This window comes from Chrysemys picta, chromosome 2 (genome assembly GCF_011386835.1).
Source record: "Chrysemys picta bellii isolate R12L10 chromosome 2, ASM1138683v2, whole genome shotgun sequence".
Lineage (NCBI taxonomy): Eukaryota > Metazoa > Chordata > Testudines > Emydidae > Chrysemys > Chrysemys picta.
Genome location: NC_088792.1, coordinates 225,304,282 through 225,328,877, shown reverse-complemented (window position 1 = coordinate 225,328,877; position 24,596 = coordinate 225,304,282).

Sequence of the window (24,596 nt, the reverse complement as noted above, 5' to 3'; positions counted from 1 at the left end):
AAAGAAAAGAGAGCAATGGAATAAAGTCTATTACATATGTGTTCTCTTTAAATAGGAAACATGGATTTGCCTGCAGTAAAAGATATGCATATTGTCATTTTATAATATTATAGGATGGGACATCTTGAGAACAGCTGTGATTCAGGTTCTGGCCTGCCCTTACACCAACACATTACAAGAGGGGGGCTCAGAACATTCACACTTCCTTGCACACACATGGGTGGGGATCAACCCCAACTGCAGCCTCTGCACCCTCCCTAGTTCTGAGACTGCTCCCTTGTACTCCTTTTAAGAGCACAAGCCATCATAAAGGGAGCAGCGAGGGGGATGAAGAAGGTGGGGTTGTAGCCCCAACTAGGGTTACCACCTTTGAAATGCAAAACCCCCAGCATCCCCTCCCCACCAGGCAAGTCTGCCACAACCCTAGACACACGGCAACTCCGCAACACACACGCCCCTCCCCCCCAAAAAGAAAAAACAGCCACTTATAGTATCTAGAGTGATAGCACATATAGATAAGATTAACAACATCCATTTTTTTTTTTACTTAAACTGAGGAAGTGGGAACACGGAAATATCTTTACCTGGACATAGAAACTTTTATTATTAGATTTAGATATTCCAGTGTATTGTGATAATAATGCAAAACTTTAGACCCCTGGCAGATTAAATTATTTTTCTGGCAACTGGCAAATCCATAAAAAAAACCCAGCCAGGCCTGTTAAATACTGACCAGGTGATAACCCTAGCCCCAACCTATCTGGCAAGCAGAGGTGGGTGGACAAGCTATACACTCTTCCTGCTACTACCAAACCCATATAATTTGGCCGAGATTATAAAAAGTGACCATTGATTGTGTCCTTCAATTTTCAGGTGTCTAACTCAAGTAAACTTAACACTGTGGCCAGCTCTTACACACAATTAAGGAGAAGCAAATGGGGGCCTGATCAGAGGTGGGAGCTCCACACTGTTCCATGTAATGAGTACTGGGTAACTATGTGAGAGGACTCAACTGTATCTAAAACTAATCTAGCTCATTTGGAGAATTATTTACAGAGTTGTTGCGACTGCAACTGGCATTCAAGGCATAGGCACCCATACTAGCTTCCTGGTGCCCCCTCCAAACTCTTCTCTCCTGCAACTTGTGCTTCTTCCTCCAAGTTCCATGCAGTTTGCTACAAGACCTGAAAAATCAGGTCTTCCTAAAGGTGTCTCAAGTTTGCCATCCAAAATAACAAATTACTTGAAAATCTTGCTGATTGTTCTTCAAGATGCTAAGAGAAGGTTGAAAGATGCATGCTAAAAGAAGTGTAATGAGATGTTGGCTACTTAAGTGATATTTGGAATGGAATAAGGTAAATGGTTTTAAACTTCCCAAGCGTGAGTGATCCAACTGAACAATAAGGCCATTTTTGCCCTGGCACAAATGTGACCCCATAATTCACCAGTAATGAAGCACCACAAGTGATGATATGGGGTTTACTTTTGGTTTGGCTCACTCACTCACATTTGTGTTTCAAACTCACTCCAATTGGAATGTCACATCCATAGTCAAACTTTTCTCAGGGAAAAGGGTTCCTTTTGGAAGCAATCAGTTATATTCACTGAAGGAGTAGTGTAAAGCAAATTTTTAAAAAATATGGATGAAAGTTGCAGGAAAAGGAATTTTAGGCTATGTCTATACCAAGAAAGTAGTTGACACATGGCATCAAACAAAGCTTCCTACCCCTCAACCAATGTTAAAGACATTGTTCTTCTGGATTTGAAATTGTCAACTGAGTTCAAACATCTACTGTAGCCAAGTATGGTCACGTCATCGTTCTATTAGAGAGCATGCTGGGCTACAATGTGGATTGAACTCAGTTGATCCTATTCATACCAGTGCAGTAACCATTTACAATGCTGATGGCGGGACAGCCATGTTTGACAACCAGTGTCAAACTGGAGTCCCTTTGCTAATTTCTCAATCCTAGAAGATGATAAATGCCCAATCCAGCAAAATTCTTAAGTGAATGTTTTACTTTAAGCATGTGAATAGTCCCACTGACTGCAGTGAAATCACAGTGAAGTCAAGAGGACTACTCACACATTTAAAAATTAAGCACATGCTTAAGGACTTTGTTGGATCATGGTGCTCAGTGTGACAGACTGATTGGGGATAAGAAGAGCCATGTGAAAGCTCAGCCCCATAGGTCGTAAAAGAGGAATATTATGCAGGATGGGCATCAGACAACTCTGTGCAGGTAAAGGAAGAGTTGCCATCCAGGAAATAAATCTGTCCAGAAAATAAGTCAGTTGTTTCCCCTAAGGTGTTGGTCAGTACCCTAGTTACACCCACTTCTGTAGGAGGGAGATGTGACAGATTGACAATTTCCTGCAATATCCTGACTGAACTTCCTTGAATTATGTTAAACCTTATTGAATTAGGGTTAATACCTTTGGGATACATTATATTAAATATGTAATTGTGCATAGTATCAGGGGGTAGCCATGTTAGTCTGTATCCACAAAAACAACAAGGAGTCGGGTGGCACCTTGTAATTGTGCATTGTTTATTGTAGCATTGTATGTACCTTCATTAGTAAAGTGGGGTGATGCTAATCTACTTTCTCCCTTATCAATCCTTTGAAGCCGCCTGGAAATGTGCACATATACTAGTTCAAACTGTATTCTCCAGGGATCAAGAAAGGGCTTTTGCATAAATAACCTCATAGTCTTCTTCCTGATCCAGCAAAGGGACAGGACTCCTGCTCCACAGAGAGCCTGAGTTTTTAGACTAGAGTTGGAAGGACAGGGTGCTTGTTCTGAGCCGAAGCGGTGATGAACTTGTAACCACATGGAATTGCCCTTGAGTGGGGGTTTGAAGGACTGTTCCTGCTGGAATCTATGTTAGGGATTGGTTTAACTCTGGTAAGCTTATTGGCATGTGTGTTAAGGTTCTTTTATTGATTTTAATGTGTTTTCTCTGTAAATATTTTTACCTTAAGAATAAAGTTGACTTGTGTAGAAAGAACTGAATGTTACTTTATAGCTGTAGCAATTTTACCTGTTAACCATTTCTGAAGAGAAAGCAAGCAGGTATCCTGTTTGTGCTGGGAAACACATAGTGAAGGCAGGGAACTGTGCAACCTGGAAATACCTTGGTCAGAAGGGAGAGCAATGTAGGTCTCTACCCAAGAGAGGCAGCAGCTGGGGAGCTGGAAGCCTGCAGACTGGGGGCCCTTGCCGGACCACTGAGGAGAAATACGGGGGCACTTGCCCTGTACTGTGACACTTGGAACCTTGCAGAATCAAGTATGTCTGACCTGAAAACATCCATGTTACAAAAATTTCAAGATTTGACATTTGTTTTCATTCTGCACTTGAAGGAAACAAAACCCTTTTGAAAAAAAATGGGGGGGGGGAGAAAAATACCCCAGAATAACTAGCTAATATCGCTGTGGTTAGGGCAATCATATGGGAGATCCAGGTTCAAGTCCCTATTCTGAATCAGGCAAAGCACCCCTCTCTCAGTTTGGACTAAACTTTTGTTAGGAAGATCTCTCAGCTCCAGGATGGAATTTCTAGTCAAAACCAGTGAGAGAGAGAGAGAGAAGGAAAGAGAAAGATGTCTACCCTAAACCAGTCAATAGCCTGCTGATTAGATCACTCACATGGGATGTGGGAGACCTACACTCAAGTCTTGCCTTATTTAGACAAGGGACGTGAACCTGAGTCTCCCACATCGGTGCCCTAACCACTGGATTATTAGCTATTCTGGGGAGCGTCTCTTACACAAAAATTCCATCCTGGACCTGAGGAAGCTTCCTGCTGAAACCAACCCTCTACTACCAAGTTTTAATTCTGAGAATCTGCAATTTTTGGATTAAAAAATGTTTAGTCAAAAAAATTCCCAGTCACCTGTAGCAACACATCCCTATGCAGACAACACTTAAGGCTACAGTAATAGCAGGAGACTGCTTCCACCTATTTCTGAACCAGACAGGAAATATATTAAAACCCATCAATCCCTACCTTGAAAAGTGAAATGATATGGATATGTGGTTCCTCAAATCATTTTGGAGCAGCTAGAATTAACTGCTTCTGAATAAACACAGAATGGGAGTAATATGGACAAATTTGTGAGGAATTAGAGCTAGGTACGCTGGAAATAAAGAGATTAGACTAACTTCTTGTGGTCAAGGATGTCTCTTCCTATGCATTGGTACAAATGGGCCCCCAAACTTAACCAATGCCTTTAGGTGCTACTGCAATACAAATCATAAATTACAGATGGAGCTTTCTTGAGAGCTGGGCAGATTGTGGCATGAACTTCTCCAGGAAATAAGGCCCATCACAAATCTTACCCCTTTCCACTCCAAGTGCACAATCACATTTCTTTGACCTTGTCTTCTCTAACAAACATATAGAACATTTTTGTGTGAATAAAGTTAAAAAGTCTAAACCAAGACACTCCACCGCACCTAGTTTTCCCTCAGAGGAGAAGATAAGAGAACAAATGTGCCAGATGTTAGTTCTGTTGCTTACTGCACTGCTAGAAGGCACTCAGATGCTATGGTGATACGTGCAGTATAAGAATCTATATAAAACAGAAGAGAAATATATTTGGAAATCCCTATAAAAGGAAGGTTACAATAAATGGCTTGTAACATTTGCAGTAGAAATAAAAGACTAGATGTCAATTTTATAAGGATGTATATGGAATGAAGTCAGCTAAAGTCATGCTGTATTTCTAAAGATCAGGGTGGGAGGCAGGCAAAGGTCATGAATGCTATGTCATGCAGGCTTGAATTCTCTGGGGGCATATTTCATCTGATACATTAATCTAATCTCTTTCTCTTTTACTGATGCAACAGTGATCCTGTTGTGCATAATGACATGATTACTTTGAAAGATTATAGGTAAGCATTGGCACGGATGGAAGCAACAGATTGGACAGTGTATGTAAAAATATTAAATTGCTCAATTCACCTCTGGCTAAGAGATCTCACAGTATAATATTAACACCACGTTATACAATTAATATGAAATTCATACAATTTTATTTTCAAATGATCTACACAGGACAGAGATTTAAATCATCACAGGCAAGGATCAATAAATAGATTCTTCAGGAACCCCAGCAGTGAATTGTAATCATGTTCATGCTTTCTTCCTTCTACATCCTGCCCAATTTAGGTTCCTGGACACAAGGCTCAAGGGGAGCTTAAGGTCCCAATGGCAGAAAGCAATCAAAGGAAAAACAACTCTGAGGTTTTATTACCAAGCTGAGATTCTGTTGCCTAGATAATTTGTGCCACTTTGCAGATGAGACAGCACAAAAGGCAAAGTGGAGTGAAATAAGTGCTAAGATGACTCATATTCACTGGGAATAGAACACCTTGAAGAGACTTGAAGTGGAGCTGCAATTTCAGATTCCCTTCCTCTTTCTTGCCTTTCATTCCTTTCCACAGCTCTTTGTTTTATAACTGGAGCAAAAAAGGGGTCACAAGCCAGAGAAGTAATCACAAGCTTCTACTGTGGTACATTGATAATTGTTGATGAATGATGTTTATTTTAATACAAATGGTCTCTACAAGGAGGTGGTGAATTTTCCTTTCTGTAATTGTGCTAATGCTTTGAATTTATCTTCAATGTTGTATGAGAAATATTTTACTGGCTAACTCCCCTCTGACTGTAAGCAGTTGAGTGTTACAAAGCTGATAGATGATGTGAAGGAGTTGCTTACCTTGGCAATTATTTATTTTGCTTTTTCTCTCTTATTTTGCAAAGGTTAAGCACACATTTCTGCTCTCAAAGCTGCAGAGCGGATCTCAGCTCTGATCAGATATCCCTCCATGTGCCCACCTCCCACTGACATCAGGAATAATATTTGTATTTATGTATGCAAAGTTAAGAGTAAACAAAACTCATTTTTAGAGTGTTAACTGAGCAGCATGATGAATAGGAGGCCCTTTCCCACCATTGCTAAGTGCATCCTGGGCTCTTCATCTTCCTTGAAAGCATCAGGGATTGGCTACACTCATAAATATATAGGCTGTGATGGATGGGCCAATGGTCCAGTGTACTACAGCAAATCCTATGTATCTTTCAGAGAGAATTTTCCCATAATCAGCTATAAGCAGAAAATAAGATAGTGTTTCCTTCCATATATGTGTGGAACTGGTCATTTTTTGTCAAGTTTTGACAAAAAAATTAGGGTTGGTTGGGAAGGGAGCACACTTGACTTCCGGTGAAAGTATACAGTGAGTCACTTAGACCTACCCTCACCCACTTAATTTGAAATATTGTGCCTGCCATGGAAGAAGCCACCTTTAGGAGCAAACTCTGGTGCCTAGGACAATGGGTCCCCAACCTGGCTGTTCTCAGTCATTTAGTCTCATATAGCAGTAATGCCTTTCTTATCCCCTACCCTTAACATGGACATTGCTTATAGCCGCTATCTTGCCCAGAATGCAGGATAACCCAAACTGAGCTGAGGCAATGATTTATTTTCTAGAACTGTAAACACAATGTGAGATTTTTGTTGTTAATAGTCATTACAAAAATCTTAAGAGCAGAGGGTGAACAATGAAAGTGCCTAATATGGTGACGTACCCTGCCATCAGTATCTTGTATAAGCTATCATTATCCATAACTGTACAAACCTCTTTAGGAAAGATGATGACATAGTCTTACAACAATTGCTTGTTGAAGTCATGGATCACCATTACAGGGTCAGATAGAAACAGATGTCTCCAGACATTTTCCTAAGTGGCAGAAATAAGATAAAGAATTTTTTACATTGTACTTGTCCAAAAGAGAAAACTGTTTCTTAACTGATATACATCAGTTTAGTGCCATGACAAAAGAAAATGTGCAGTAACTAATGACTCTAGTTGAAGGAGCACTACCACTGGCTATAAAAGCCTCAATTAGCTATTTATGCACAAAATTTGGCCCTGAAGTACCAAACTGAAGACAACGTGGCATCCATTTCTACACATCCATGAACAGGATAACTTCATTAGGATAGTCCTGACCTAGTTGCTGCTCAGGAGAGGTATAGCAGAATGTCATCACAGTAGCAAGGATGGCTCAGATCATACCATTACAAATATGGATGTGAGGGGATGTCTGCATGGTGCTGTGTGTTAATGGTCATACAGGGTATTCTAATACTTTGACTATTTTAATGAATAGGAATACACTGGGGAGAAAAGTTATGTTCAGAGGACTGCTTGGCTGAGTTCAAATGTTAACTAAAATCAAATGTGGTAACAAATATAAAATGACCTCCAGAATTACTTTAGCTCAAAGCCTCAGAAAAGAAGGCTTTTCTGGTTCTCCCCACAACAGGGCAGCCCAAACTGCAGATCCCCTCACATAAAAATGTCTGTTGCAGCAGAACACTGTCTAGTAAATTTAAAAAGGTATTGGACAGAATACAGACAATAAAGAAATGCACTTAAGTGAAGAACTGTGTGTCAGTCCCTGCCATCACTTACAGATTCAATTCCCATGGGGAGTTAATGTATAATTGTGCAGATATTTTAGGAAATAATCTGGGCCTATAAACCCCATATGCAAAGTCTGTAGAAGAGGGAACAATTAGTTGTGAGAATATGCCTCTTTTACTGCCTAGAAGGCATTAAAAACCAGATTACAGCAAACCCTGAGTAATGGATGGTGTTCAGGGTGAGGACTTTGTTACTAGCTTCATAAAGAACCAGATATTTAAAATACTGCATCCTAGTCACTGATGAGCAGGCTGGAAAGACTCAGACTGTCTGTTCAATTAGGTGTCTTTGGGTAAATATCCAAAAGTATGAATGGTTCTCCAAACTTCTGGAGCCTAAAAATCAGGTTAATCTTGGACGACACTGGATTTTCCAGTGAGATTTCTAGTACTTCTTGGACCTAGCCAATTCACAAGTACCATACAAATTGCCATTTGCAGTAATTCAGTAGATAACTTGCCCTTATGAACATACTCTGTGGACATTAAAGATCCCAAGCGGTCAGACTTTGGTTTTACATCTAAGATGAAAGATAGCAACCTCAGCAGCACAGTTTCCATAGTATCACGCTGGTTCCAATGGAAGAGTGCCAAACCTAAGTCACAAACACCAGTTTTTGCACTCACAAAGATGCAGGAGGACACAGATTTTACGAGGTGTGTCCAATGGCTACGCCATACTCTGAGCTAAATTGAGAATTTACTGTCATCCCTGAGTAAGAGACAGTGCACAGCTGTGCTGCCCCGGGAAGTGCTCTAGAATGGAACAGTGACTCACACACCTCTCTGCAGTTCAACTGCACAAAACAAGAGGAATATGCTACATCAGTCTGTTACCAGACACAACACACTCTTAGGCTCGGTTGCTTGGCCTGGATTGAGGGGGCTGAGTCATGACTCCACTTGCTCCCTATCTCCCCTACCCGCTCCACTTGCTTACCAGTGAGAGTATTGAATGTGCACATCATGTCTAGACTCGTGATCTGGGGTAGGCCCCATGTGGTCGTGAGGGAGTTAGAGAGTGGGTCTTATTCCCCTTTACTCTACTTCATGGCCATGCAGTGCAGACAAACATCTTTTCCTGTATGTGTATGTAAATAGAATGGAAATAAAAATCTGGGTAAATTGGGAGATTTGCAGTGTGGATGAGGAAGGGAAGTCAGTTTATTGGGTATCTAAAATGTCAAGTAGAGCAGATAATCAATGGATACAGTATGCTTGCAAAAAATTAAGGGAGTGCAAGGAAATTAATAAAGAAGGCTAAACCAGCATGTGTAAGAGGAGTAGCAAAGCAAGTAAAGATAAAGAATGAGTAATTCTTTAAAGACATGAAGAAAACAGGCAGACATGCAAAGACACTGTACTGCTGCTGATAGCGGGATTGGGGCAGGAAGCTACTGGTAACAGATGAGGTCACTATTGCTCAGCCAACATGATGCAATCACAAAGTTCTGAAATATTCATTTCTTATCTCTGGAGAAATGGATCCAAGCCTCCGGGTTGTTACCTTTTTCCTTTTATGAATACTGAGCTGAAGAATGCATTCAAGAAATGGTAACATCCCATAACAAATCTGGATCTAATTCCCCAAGGGTAGGAAATGAAATGTTTAAAAGAGACTTTGCAGTTGCATCACACCAGAAGATTAAACACTTAGAAATATTAAATGCTGGCACAAGGACAAGATGATTTACACCCAAGAGTTCAAAAGGAAGCAGTGAGATTAATAGAAGGCTTTTGGCAATGTTTTTTGATAGTTCAGTAAAGAGAACAGGGATGGCAGCATTAGAGGACAAATAGCTAATATGGATCTCAGCAAGCAACTTGTGGAGCAGTAAACCTGACTTCTTGTGCTAAGATACTGGAAATATTGATAAGGGGTATGTTCACTGAATTAAAAATAATTAATTTTGATAAGCAATATTTGATCTGGACTTAGAGAAGGAAGCTCACATGAAAAGCATGCTGTACTGCTTGCAGTATGACATTGAACCACCTTTCCTGGGGTGTACAAAGCACACACTGGGCCAGAGGATGGAGGCATTAATTATCTCTCCTGCAAACAGATTTAATTGTCTCTACCCTGCAACATGTATCACATGGGTCAAAGTTGGAGGGAGATAATAATCAAGAGGAAAGAAGATATACAGGGTTGAAGCCAGGCCTCAGAGGTAGCTGCTCTGGTTTGAAGCATCAGACATCCCCAGAAGAAACTGGTTTCACAGGCCTCTGGGCTACTGTCAACCAGTGAGATAAGGGGCTTCCCTGGTAAGAGGCTCAGTGACTCAGTCAACTGTCTTTTTGACCATTCCATGAGTGGGAGAGAGCAAAGGTATTAGGTATGCACTAGAAAGGTGTCTGGATGTAGAATTGACCCCAGCAAGTATCCAACATGGTTGAGCAAACAATTAAGAGTATCTTCATTTGTTTTCAATAAAGAGATTTGTTCCTCAACACAAACTTGAGAAGCACCCTCTTTTTTGGTACCAGCTGTAGCTAGTGTTGCATTGTAAAATACCAACCAGCATGCACCCTGCCTGTCCATGTACAGTGTTCTGATACCCAGAAAGTGAACTGTAATGTAAGGAGGAGCTCAGACTGAAATTTGAGGTCAGACATAGCAATAACTTCCATTGACATTTTCAACGAGTGGAACTTTATGAAAATTCCTGGCTGGCTCCATTTCAGGTTCTCTGACTGACTTTAATTTTTCCTTCTTGAAATGACTGAGGTGATCAGGAAGCCAGCCCAGGCATGGGAAAGAAAATGCAGTGGTTATAAAACTATTCTTTCCAGCCAGAATATGGTTTTGGAATGGGCAATCCAAAATTCCAAATCTGTGTGAGTGTACATATCTGGTGGACTACAACTTAATCTATGGTGGTATGAGGGGAAAAATACACAACATACAGGAAGAGGAAGGAGTCATCAATATTGTGAGTTAGTATAGTGTATGTTAGAGTTCCCCCTTCTATGCTCAATCTGCAGAGGATATAGACTCACAGACTTAAAGGCCAGAAGGCACTATCATGATCATCTAGACTGACCTCCTGCACAATGCAGACCATAGAAACTCACCCACCCACTCCTGCAGTAGACCCCTAACCTCTGGCTGAGTTACTGAAGTCCTCAAATCATGATTTATATAGTAGCTCATGCTTTTAACTCTGAAGGTTGTTAGTTCGATCCCCAGCATATCAGATAAGATGGCAACCATCAGAACAACAGGCACTTATGTGAGGAAAATATATTAATTCTATGATCCAGTAATAGGACCTCGGACTGGGAGTCAGGTGCCCTAGCTTCAAATCCCAGCCCTACCGCAAGCTAGCTAATCCCTCTCTGCCTCTGTTTCCTCCCTCCCTCCCATTGTCTGTATTTGTCTATTCCATTGTATGCTTTAGTTAAAAAGATGAACCATAAGATATTTTGACTTAGGCACAAGACAAACCATATGAAACAAGGGAACAAATTTTCTTCAGTTGGCAAACATAGCCAACATTGGCAAACATTGGAATAGTTTGTTTTCTCACAGAGACTGTATTGGTTCTGTTCTGCCAATAGCATAGACAGAGCCATTGTTATGGTCTGAGCTAGAGCTATTTATACCCTGTGAATGAGCACTGCTTTCTCTAGCTGTGTTCTTTGACTTACTTCGAACATAGTCCATCAAAAATCCTATTCAAATATTTTCTAATTTTTTTCCTTATTCATATCAATTATTTTTCATATTTCAGGTTCAGTCTCTCCTTCAGTGCAGAGGTGGTTCAGGCTTTATTTTGAGAGCAGAAGGGAGCATTACATAATGTAGACTGATCTCCTGTATCCCAGAAGCATAGAATTTCATCCAGTTACTCTTGTATTGAGCCCAATAACTTATGTTTGACTAAAGCGAACCTTCCAAGAAGGAATCCAGACTTGAATCTACCACTTGCTGAGGCAGTTTGTACCCATGGTTAATCACCTTCAGTGTTAAAATGTGTGCCTATTTCTAATTTGAATTTGTCTGGCTTTAACTTCCAGTCATTGGTTCCTGTTATGCCTTGCTTTGCTAGATTAAAAAGCCCTTTAGTACCTGGTATTTTCTCTCCCTGAAGTTACTTCTACATCACGATCAAGTCACTTTTTGGTCTTCTTTTTTGACAAATTGCACAGACTGAGCTCTCTCACTGTAAAGCGTTTTTTCCCAGGCCTCAAATAATTTTTGACTCTTCTCTGCACCCTCCGATTTTTCAAAATTCTTTTAAAGATTGGGACACCAGAACTGGATGTATTATTCCTGTATTGGTCTCAATGGCTGAGTCAAGTTAATCCAATACATGGCCTCCACGCCAGCTCTATTTCCTAATATTACTTTCCCATTACTTTCCAATTTCTGCTTAAGTTGCCACAGAGATGTTGTGTGGCCCATACATTCACAACTGGTTTGACCAAGGTGAACCCCTGCCTTAAAATGAAAAAATCCAGGAAAACTGGAAGTAGACAAACTCTTATTGCCTTTGTTCCTTAACACTGCAATTTCAGAGACCTCGACAACTGCATGGCAGCTGAGCTGCATGACCCAGGCACAAGAAGCTGAGTTGAAGGATGGAGTATCTGTATAACCCTAAATTCCCTGCACTTTGTTGGCTTACACCAGACTTCACATTATTTAAATGGAGTGCTGTGTAAGAACTTATCACAATTTGTCATGCTTATGATGAGACTTAGTGCATGTTTCACACACCACGATGAGTGTTCATCTTAAACCTCCCCTACTTTCCTGAAGTCAAAAGGATAAATCTGAGCTGTCTCACAGGAATGATAAAGGAAGAAATAGCTCCTGAAATACTATCATGGCATCCATGTCATTTTGATAGTAATACAAAGAACAGTTGCCCTCATTCCTATCCTCATTATGTAAATTATACCATTTTCAGCACCACTGACTTGATGCTGTGCTTTGCTATTGGTATTATAGCCAGCTAATATATACTCTTTATGTATGATGGTGTAATACTTTTTGTGAGGTTCGTATTCTAGCCTGCATCAATGCATTGCATTATGTAGCATCACTCTGTGTCAATACGGACTTAATTCCACTGTGATATTGTTGTTACTACTGTAATTTTACTACTAAATTGAATTGGCAATGAATTGAAGCAGTATGATCATTATTCATTAGATCTAAGCAATCCTACAACTATATACATTTGCCTTAGGCTTGGTGAGATAATGGAAATCTTGTCAAGTTTTCCTGACTGACGAGGCTTTGGGGGGCTCATAAGACTTCCTAGACCATCATTTTTCTTTTTTTAATAAAAGACAATTTTAAAGAGTTTAAAGAGACTCCCGGCTCTTCAGCTTTGTGTAACTTTCAGATTACTTGTAAAGGAATGCTTTCATTTCAGGGAAAGAGGTACATTTAATTGAAAAAGCTACACAACAGCTGCATCTGTCCCAGCGTTGGTGACAAATGTATGCAATATATTGTCCACAGCGACGCTGCTGTGAGAGGTACAAGTAGCAGGGCTTCCATGTGAATCCTTAGAGCAAGATGCAAAACATTACGCTTACCCTACTGCCTTTGGCACTGAAGATTGTTCGTCCTCTCTGATGATTGCATTAGATCAGCCCTAGTGTTTCACCACAGTTGAAAGTAATCTCAACCGAAAAGAAAGGGCCTAAAGAAAGCATTACATTATAGTTGTTGAAACTGGTCTTGTATGTGTCATCTGAAGTATGTATAGTGCAACAAAGAACTGTCTAATGGCAGATATCCCAGTGAGGAGCAGGGTAAAAGGTCTTGCTAAGTAAACAGACCCAAAGTTTAGGGAAAGGTTTACTGTGGACCTACTGCTAATGCTGTGTGATGTGGTTATAATGTTCACAAGCTTAGTTTGATTATTAATACAAACACATACAATAGAAACAGCTGTAGCGTAGGCACAGTTTCCCAAGATTCAGATTTAGGTTTTGGCTTTGTTTTGTCTAGCCATCTGTAACATCAGATATTTAGCTCTCTAACTGGACAAAGTAGTTGGAAGTATTCAGTGTTGCCAACTCTTGTGATTTTATTGAAAATGTCACATTATCTGGTGTTTTTCTTAAAGCCCCAGCTGCTGCAATCAAAAGATTGCATGAGAATCTCCACTTTTATTTTAAAAATGTTTTTAACCTTCATGGTTGTGAATAGAAATCTTAAAGCAAATGAACTGTAAAGTTTCAGAAACCAGAAGGGAAATAAAGGAAACCCAATTTTATTAAAAAAACAAAACCTCATGATGCTTAAGCTTTTTTTAGGGGGAACTGACAAGATTTTTCAACATGCGATATTGGCAATGCTATATACTTTTAGGAACCCTTTCCTTTGGGTTATAGATGCACAAGGTGAGATAGCATCTCTTCCATCTCTAACGTCTAGGATAATATAATTCTGCTTGTGTTGTGACCTCTCATTGTAAACTAGAGCATTACAATCCTATTGAAACAATAGCACCAATATAAAATGGAATACAGAAAATCCAGACCTAATGGAGATTTGTATTCAAAATTGTTACACTTCTTAGTAAGTTTTGTAAGCTTTCACCTTGTCTGCTGATTTAAAATTATATATAATGTTTTCCCTAAAGAATAAAAAAATATCTACTTAAGAACATGAAAGCAAGCCACCATCTCAGTCACAGTAAGGAAGAGACAAGCAGGCAGGATAGCAGTTTTATTTCCTTCTGAATGGCTTCTCTCGCTCTACTTCAGTTTACAAGACTCATCCCTCAGTAGCAGATGCAGATTAGGGGCTTGCTTATGATCTAGAATCAGATCTCCCTGAGCTGCACATCTCACACTACTGCACAGAAGCTTTTTGAGTTTTGTTCTTGTGTTCCAAGTGGATGAAAGGGCTGCGGCAGTCACGGAGCAAGCCTTTCCTGTAGGATCTTCCCTGCCAGCATGGCTGTGGTCTTTCCCAGAGCCCTCTGAGCAAGCATGTTTTATATTCAAAAGGAATTCCCACAATTAAGAAATGACTTTTCCACTCCCACGCGACCAATTTTATATTTTTAAACATTGTTCAATATGGAAGGCATGCAAATCATAAACACAAAGTTAACAAAACCACAAGCTATTAAAATAGACAAGGATCCTTGAGTATGCTCACAATAACCTTGGAAACGGGTTAGAGTTATGGCTCTTCCCCTTCCTGCCCCAACACCCTTCCCGTGCATGGATCTCAATTCCAAAGGGCTTAGGGACCCGGCCGATGGTGCCATGAAGGTATCACTGTCTCCTTCCAGTTGCATGCTCCCTCCTCAGAAAGTCCTCTCCCTGCACAAATCTGAGTGGGACAATCCACCCCAGCCCCCCAACTTTAGGATTCAATTCTAGAATGAGTTGAACATTCTGGCACTGATCCAGCTAAGCATGTGCTTAATGTATAGCATGTGAGTAATTCTGCATGAAGTCCATGGACCTATTCATCTCCTTCAAATGTTTGAGTACTTCTCTGGATCAGGCCCAGAGTGCTCAGTCCCTTACATTATTGAGTCCATTATTATTAATGGTACAATTATTATTGTAACTGACCCCACTGCAGGGTATTAGGGTGTGTGTGGTGCTACCCTGTCCCCTCTAGTGTCAGATAGTGGACTAGGTGTGCCATGGAGGCAAGTGCTGTAGATACTTGGGGCACTAGGATCTCCAGGCCCTGGCCCTTCATGGGTTTCCGTAGACACTTGCACATTACATGAGTAATGCAGGATTGCTTGACCAGGGCTGCCTGAAACTAAAGATTGTAAATATCCTGGGTACAATTGCAATAAAAAAAATAATCAAACCAATGTGTCTTAATTCCAACCTTGGGACAGTACTGTACAGGACAAGCGTTCAAAGATAAGTCTTGGTGTATCTCCCAACTAAGGTCGCCACCTTTCTAATTGCTGGTAACTGGACCCCAAGCCCCACACCCTGCCCCGTCTCTTCCCCCAAAGGCCCGCCCATGCTGTGTCTCTTCCCCTAAGGTCCCGCCCCCATCATTTGCTCCTCTCCTCCCCTCCCACCGTTGCTTGCTGGATCATCTCAAGGAGCCTGCCTGGAGGTAGGGGGTGGCCCTGGCTGGGCAGGGTCTGGTGCAGGTTAATGACCCGGTGCCTTCCCCTGCCCTGAGGTAACCAGACTTTTGGTTCTGGTGCCATTTAGGGTTGCCAGGTCTCCTTTTTGACTGGACTTTCCAGTCAAAAACTGGGCACCTGGCAACTTAAATGGCACCCAGACACAGAAGCCAAAAACCAGACAGTTTGGGTAAAACTCGGACAGGTGGCAACTCTACCCTCAAGCCTGTTCCCTCCTGCTGTGGCTACTGCTGGACCCTGCAAGCAAAAGGGGTGAATCTGTACCCAGCTTTCAGCCCTTCAGCCTCAACTCTCAGCTCATCTGCTGTCCGACCTTCACTGCACAGCCAGCTCCCAGCTAGGGTTGCCAACTTTCTACTTGCATAAAACCAGACACCCTTGCCCTGCCCCCGCCCCACCCCTCCTCTGAGCCCCCACTCCCCCGCCAGTTCTCTGACGCTCCACCCCTGTTCTTTCCAGCCTCCCTTCCTCTGTTACTTGCTCTCCCCATCCTTACTCGCTCATTATCACTGGGCTGGGGTTGGGGTTTGTGGGGGGGGGTGAGGGCTCTGGCTGGGGGTGTGGGCTCTGGGATGGAGCTGGGGATGAGGGGGTTGGGATGAAGAAGGATGCTTCAGGCTTGGATCAGGGGGTTCAGTGGGAGGGAGGGTGTCGGGGTGCAGGCTCCGGGATGTGCTTACCTCAAGCAGCTCCTGGAAGCAGCGGCATGTCCCTCCACTGGCTCCGTGGTTCCTGGCCAATGGGAGCTGCAGAGCCAGCACTTGTGGTGGGGGCGGCACGCAGCGCCACCTAGATGTCCCTATCCATAGGAGCTGCAGTGGGGATATGCTGCTGCTTTTGGGAGCTGCACAGAGCCATGGCAGGCAGGGAGCCTGCCTTGTCCCGCTGCACAACCACCTGGACTTTTAACGGCCCAGTCAGCAGTGCTGACTGGAGCTGCCGTGGTCCCTTTTCGACCAGGCATTCTGGTTGAAAACTGGACATATGGCAAACCTACTCCCAGGCTGTACCTCTAGCCCAGTGGTTCTCAACCAGTACTACATGTACCCCAGGGGTACGCAAAGGTCTTCCGGGGGGTGTACATCAACTCATCTAGACCAGTGTTTCTCAACCTGGGCATCGCAACCCCCGGGGGGGTCACGGGACAGGTTTAGGGAGGTTGCAAGTTCAGGGGCATCATTAAGGCATGGCAAGCAGGGCAATTGCCTGGGGCCCAGCGAAGCTAAGTTACATTCTTCAGCCCCTGGAGGCAGGGTTTGGGCTTCAAGATCTTGAAAAGGGTACAGTAGTCTGGAAAGGTGAGACCCATGGCTCTAGCTTACTGATTGTGCGCTCTCTCCAGCCTACTGTCCTCTGACCTCATGATATTACAGTACTTCCTTCACTTGTACTCTGGGGATTATGGTGCCCTCTATTTGCTGAATATTGGACTGGATACTATTGCCTTCCATTGGCGAGATCCTTGCCCTCTAGCTCAGCCAGGACGGAGGGAATGACCCGAGAAAGAACCAGCAGTTTCAATACAATATTAATGTTAAGCCTTTTCTTCAGTACGCAATATAAAGGTAATACTGATCCCCCCCCCCCCAAATGGATTTCCTATGGTACAACTGAATGGACACTTCCTTTTTAATATGAAGTTGTCACTTTCAATATATTATCTGTGTTTCTTTTTACTAGGTTATGAAAAAAAAAGCCACAATCAAAACAAAACAAAAAATACCAGGGGACCTAGAGAAGGTTTTGATTTTTTTTAAAGGAAGTTTCTAAACAATTTTAGAATGGACACTTTAAAATACTTTATTCCCTTTGTTTTCCACTTCAGATCTACAATGTGATCTTCCTAGAGACCTATTTACTCAAAAGGGTCCAAAATCAATTTAAATTTCTTAAGGCATGCCATCCAGCTTAACTATTAATATTGATCTATTTCTATTCTTTTTCCTTTGCTTAAATTACTCTGTATTCTCTGGTAATATGGATACTAGTCTGCTAATCAATACACCAGAGAGGTCTCCATTGATTTTTCAGAGAACTGTGTTCTGGTATATTACCAGTTGTTCCTATCTAAATTGCTCCATTGGATGCATTTAACTGTAACAGAATAATTTCATATTGGTTAAGAAAAAGCATTTGCATTTCAGAGTTGAAGATATACACTTTCTTGTAATGAGTCCAAGAGGGTCTGTAAGTGTGTAGGTCTCTGAGATTTCATTGCCACAGTACTAGTATGACAAGAGATGAAAAACCTCAGAAAGAGTTTAAGTTTGCCGAAATTATAATTGGCTTAACTGGACATATAAGGAGTGATGATAGTTTCAGGATACTTTAACGTGCTTAGAACAGTAATTAGTTTTAAGAATAAGGCTTTAATTAAATAAAAATTAATAATAGTTTAAAATAGAGAATCTAGTAATGGTAGTTATAGGGTGATGTAAGTAATAGAATGGGAAATTCCATCTCTAGGGCTCGTCGGGGTCCATTGCATATGATTTAATAATTTTACTCCTTGTGATGCGATAAATTCCACTTCCTGTGGAGAATGACTTGGCAAAACCCGGTAGGAATACATTGTAGCCCATGGAAACAAATGGGACTTCCAAACAGGAAGTAGCTAGGGTTCATCCAGAGGTCAGCTGAAAAATCCCATCGGAATACATTGAGCCCATAGAAGTGAATGGGGCCTCTGTCACATGTAAGTACACGTGACTTGAGGTGACATCATAGAAGAGCTACAAGCTGATTGGCCATCATAAATTATGTACTATGCTCAGCTGTAAACTGATTGGTCAAATTACAATAATAAATTATGTTAATGAGCTGTAAATCATATATGAAGGCAGCAGCCAGCAGGCTAAAACTCTGTAGGGATAGGGACAAGCAAGAGAGAGGAACTCTGCAGGACACCCAGGAGAAAGAAGGTGCTTGCGGAATGATGGCAGCAGCAGCAGCGGAACCTAGCAAAGGAGAGGCTGCCCGAAAGATAGCTACAGCCGCAGCAGCCCAACCAGGGTTCCAGGTTACCCCTGGCAATGACTGCTGCTGCCTCTGACCAGCAGGAGGAGACACTTTACCTCAGGAGGAGGCACAGCGAGCAACCGGGCAGGCAGCAGCTCACAGCCCACAACCAGACCATGCTCCCTAAGCACCATACCCTAGTCTCAGACAGAGCAGAAGGACCTCTTTTAGACAATACAGAGGGAATTTAGAGAAGCCTCTATAAGTTCAAATCTTTTTCTATTTAACATCCTTGAGCATATGGGTTTCAAGTGTAAATAAAGCTGGGTGCCTGTGGTCTGAATGAGATCTCCTTACCCAGCTAATAACTGCCTCATCAACACTTGTTGGATGCTTAGTTTAATATATTGTTACATGTGTAAATGCTGTATTGTTATACTGAATAGAGTATTAAGTGAATTATTATATTGTTATATGTGGTAGAGTTAATTGAAACTGTAATTGTAGTGTTATCTTTATTTGCCGCACCGCTCCATGTTTATACTGTAACTATTACTTCTAGCTCTACTTTTATCTTTATCTCTATCGCTAAATAAATATCATTTTTGTTTTTGAAGAATTTATTGCTTGTTGCCTATTCTTGATCTGAGGGCTGTATCCGTGTCTTTCAAGGGAAAGTTGGCTAGCTGCGGCTTTCCCCGGAAAATCCCTTAGGGCAGGCCACAACCTTTAATACCAGAATAGATACATTGGAAATAAAGGTTTTAAATTAAAAACATTGTTTCTAAGTAACATCGCTGCCTTAGTAGAATTGAATCCAAATCTTCTGGTAACACTAGAACTAAGGAACTGCATGCAAAACATTGAGAATCCACTCAGAAGTTAAGACAGCATCAAGTGTAACACTCTGTATGGCAACAGAGAGTCTGGAAGGATCAGGTTGACAGGGAAGGGGGGTGGTTATAGGGGGAAAATGAACCATAGAGGGCTGAGAAGCACTGCAGAAGTGCAGGGCCTCTGGGTAGAAGACCCTGACCTCTAGTAGATACAACCAGAATTGCAAGTTCTGGATGCTGCATTCTCGCCCATTCTATGGGATGGCAAACCTCACTCCCACTGACTGAAGAATTGACTGGTTTTCTTCTTCTTAATCCCCTCTTCCCATGGGTTTTCCCTGTGGAAAGATGACAAGCTGGCCTTGGATCTGTAACATTTCTCTGATACAGTACAAATCATATCTGTAGTCATTTTATAGCTGAGCAAAAGTGCATCTTAGAGTCTATATTCTCTAGGGCTAAGATAATAATAGGCCTGAGAATTCCTAGTGGTTGTTAGCTTTGATTTGCAGAATGTTTGTTACACAACATTATAAATCAGAGTTTGAATATATACACACTGGTAAGAATCTCTTAAGTTACAAAACAAAATTTCTGCCAAAGTAGTCTATTCAAAAAAGAACAGCAGATATTTTTAAAAAAGAGTTTTCATGAATAAGCTGATTTCTGAGTGGCTGAAAAATATTATAAGCCTGCTTTTTGACTCAGTCAGAACATAGATTTCAAGTAATGAACAAGCAAAAAGCTCGTCACATTTTCACACATAGTTCAGATCACTAGACTATATAATTTGATTGTTGTTTACTTGATGCCGAAGCTCCTTCTGAAGTCTTTTCTCGATAATTTTGTGCCGATATTTCATCATGTGACCCATTAAGTTGATGGGTGCTAATTACTACATTTTTGCACATCCTCTTCATGCTTAGAGATAGGAACCACTGTGTTTTATCTCCATTTGTTGGACATTTTTCCAGTATGGAAAAAGCTGAAAAAGTTATTTGTCATCATTAACACCACCACTCCCTCAGGGCCTAATACTTTATGTGTCTTGTTTGGTACACTGTCCAGTCCCTCTGCCTTCCCACATTACATCATTTTTAGCACTATCTGAGTCCACTATGGTGATAGGTCTTGTGAGATTGTTGCTTGTGCATAATTTCCCTCGATGGTTTCTTTGCAATCTCCTCATTGAGCAGTTGCTCATAAAATTGCTGCCACCTCCTTAGGATTTCACTGTATTTCACTAGTAATCTTCCGTTTTCCTATTTCACACACTTCACAGCTTCAAACTCTTCTGTCAAGTATCAGAGGGGTAGCCGTGTTAGTCTGAATCTGTAAAAAGCAACAGAGGGTCCTGTGGCACCTTTGAGACTAACAGAAGTACTGGGAGCATAAGCTTTCATGGGTAAGAACCTCACTTCTTCAGATGCAAGATATATATATTCCTTTTGCATCTGAAGAAGTGAGGTTCTTACCCACGAAAGCTTATGCTTCCAGTACTTCTGTTAGTCTCAAAGGTGCCACAGGACCCTCTGTTGCTTTTTACAAACTCTTCTGTGTTTCTTTGTCTAATTTTAGCTGATCTTCCTTTTTCCCTTTCCTTCATTAGTAGTCCTGCATATAAAGGCTGTAAGTGCCTGACACTTAGCTTCTGCAATCATTCTTTTCACAGTTCTCTTTACCAGCTTGTGTTCCTCATAACTTTCCACCATTGCTTAAACCTTCCCTTCTTTATTGCCTCCTCCATATCATTGCACCACCACCAGGGATCCTTGCCAGGAAGTTTTCCATCTTTCATTTGGCCACAAGCAGCTTGTGCACTTCTTGTAATATGTTTGGATATTTCCCCCACAAGTCTCATTGGTGTCATCACCACCAGTTTGGCCATTGTCCAACCTTGTAGAACCTCATCCTTAAATCTCAGACTAACTTCCCTGTTTGAGAGCCTCCACCACTTTATCCTTTGTTCCACAACTCATTTTTGTCCCCACTAGCCTTTCACTCAGAAGTCCATTACAAGCAATGCAATCTGCTCTCCTGACACAACTTTACAGTCTTACATTTTTTAGATTCTGAAATAATGTCTACGATATTTCACATCTGAGTATCTGTTGGTCTCCTACACAGCCTATGCACTACTGACTTCTATTGTGATCTGCTCAGAAGAGAATGATGTTGTTCTGTTGTGGCTACATATCACCACACAGCTACAACACTGACATTTCTAAATTAAGTCAGAATGAGTGAGAGTGTGTTTGTGCATTCTTATTCTCATGTTATCCTCTAGTGGCTAACTTATTTATTGCCAGTTTTAAATTAACCTACTACTTTGTTATTTTGTTACTGAGAAATTCCAATCAGAAAAATAAAATAAACCATGCCACCATTTTGGTGGGGTACATCAAAACGAGTATGTGACAACTTCAAAGAAAACAACCTGGTAGTTTCCAGAGCTGTGAACCTCATTGTATTGAGCTATGAAGATCAGCAAAGAGCTCTGTGGGTTTATGCTTCATTAGTGAGAAAGAAAGAGAGAGAGAAGATTATTCACCAGAAGGAAAGAGAAGTTTGGTGGGAGATGAAGTTTAACTTGGAAGTGTCTGAGAACATATTACAAATAATGGAAAGGAAAAGTCATAACACCTGCAGAAAAACAGGAACAATGCCCTTCCAATTCCTGGTACAGTACCAAAAAAGGGCCAGTTATTGATACCTTTATTCACATAGGGCCTTACTGATTGAGTAATCCCATTGAATTCAACATGAATAAGGATGTCACAATCTGGCCCCAAATCTTTAAGACAGATGCATCATAGGGAAAAAAAATTCTACTTTAAACATCATTTACGTGGCTTTGCCAAAATGTTAGTGTTTAACAAATGCCCCTGCTTCCTCTTGGTGTTCATCTAGCAGTCAGAGGCTATTGTCTGTGACAACATTCTATTCAACTGCCATTATATCTTAGGAAACTGTATCTTAGTCCTTTATAAACTGGAGAAATAGGAAGCTTTAAGAGGACAATGTAAACCATTAACATTGACCATTGTTGACTAGTGTTCTATGTATTGCATGTCTTAACTCATCATACATTGCAGATGTATAGCCCATATTGCCTGGTGTTCCTGAAGCACTTTATAATATTTTAGCACTTAAGGGAAGATTCTGCCACCCTTATTCTCACTGGGCCAGATTCTGATCCATTAGTTATGATGAGTAACGCCTTTCTCCATGAGTTATCTTATTGACTGCGGTGGGACCACACACGGAGGAAGGTATCAGAATCTAGCACAATGTGAATTGTACAAGGTCTGTGAGGAATTTAAGTGGTGCAAAGGCCCTTTACCTTCACTGATCATCAGTTCTCCTGCAGAGGCTCAGAGTAGAACTACCAAGTGTTAAGCAGAGTGAGGAACTCTGTTAGGGTTTGGCTGCCTACTTTGGCCCTGCGTGTTTCAGGCAGTATTGATCTTAAAGAGCGGAGTGGGCTGCAATGTGCAGATTACCTGGTGATGGTGCTGCTTCTGTGATGACAACAGGTATCAGTGATACAAATACTTCAGTTTTCTTCTTTATCTGTTAGTAACAATCTTCTATCCTTTGACTTGCCTCTTTTCTGCACATTTCCCTCTTCTGAATCCATAGCTTCTTTCTCCATCTTATTGTTGTCCTCTTCCTCTGCCTCCCTCCTTTGTCTCATTCTTCCCTTTCCTTGTTCTGTTTTCCACTCCTGCAGCTTCTCCAGCAGATTTCTCATTGTGCGGAGTCTCCAGGACAGGTTAAATTGACTAGCTCTGGTAGGTTTTTACCTATTGTGCACACACCTCTGCTCTATTCCCCTGTACTTATAAAGTCCTTACTGCACACCAAGAAACATATAGCCCTGGTCTACACTACGAGTTTAGGTCGAATTTAGCAGCATTACATTGATTTAACCCTGCACCCGTCCACACGACTAAGCCGTTTTTTTCGACTTAAAGGGCTCTTAAAATCGATTTCTGTACTACTCCCCCTACAAGGGGATTAGCACTGAAATCGACCTTGCCGGGTCAAATTTGGGGTAGTGTGGGATAGTGTGGTCGCAATTCGACGGTATTGGCCTCCGGAAGCTATCCCAGAGTGCTCCATTGTGACCGCTCTGGACAGCCCTCTCAACTCAGATGCACTGGCCAGATAGACAGGAAAAAGCCCGCGAACTTTTGAATCTAATTTTCTGTTTGGCCAGCATGGCAATCTGCAGGTGAGTGCAGATCTCATCAGCAGAGGTGACCATGATGGAGTTCCAGAATCGCAAAAGAGCTCCAGCATGGGCCAAACAGGAGGTATGGGATCTGATCGCTGTATGGGGAGACGAATCCGTGCTACCAGAACTCCGTTCCAAAAGACAAAATGCCCAAACATTTGAAAAAATCTCCAAGGACATGAAGGACAGAGGCTGTAACAGGGACCCGCAACAGTGCCGCATGAAACTTAAGGAGCTGAGGCAAGCCTACCAAAAAACCAGAGAGGCAAATGGCCTCTTCAGGTCAGAGCCCCAGACATGCCATTTCTATGATGAGCTGCATGCCATGCTAGGAGGTGCAGCCACCACTACCCCAACCCTGTGCTTTGACTTCGTCAAAGGAGTAGCACGCAACAGGGATGCGGGTTTTGGGGACAAGGAAGATGATGAGGAGGAGGTTGAAGATAGATCACAGCAAGCAAGCAGAGAAACCGTTTCCCCCGACAGCCAGGAACTGTTTCTCACCCTGGACCTGGAGCCAGTATCCCCCGAACCCACCCAAGGCTGCCTCCCAGACCCACCAGGCGAAGTAGGGACCTCTGGTAAGTGTACCTTTGTAAATATTATACATGGTTTAAAAGCAAGCGTGTTTAATGATTAATTTGCCCTGGCATTCCCGGCCAGTACAGCTACTGGAAAAGTCTGTTAACATCTTTGGGGATGGAGGTGAAATCCTCCAGGGACATCTCCATAAAGCTCTCCTGGATATACTCCCAAAGCCTTTGCAAAAGGTTTCTGGGGAGGGCAGCCTTATTCCGTCCTCCATGGTAGGACACTTTACCATGCCAGGCCAGTAGCACATAGTCTGGAATCATTGCATAACACAGCGTATGGTCCCGGTGTTTGCTGGCATTCAAACAACATCCGTTCTTTATCTCTCTGTGTTATCCTCAGGAGAGTGATATCATTCATGGTCACCT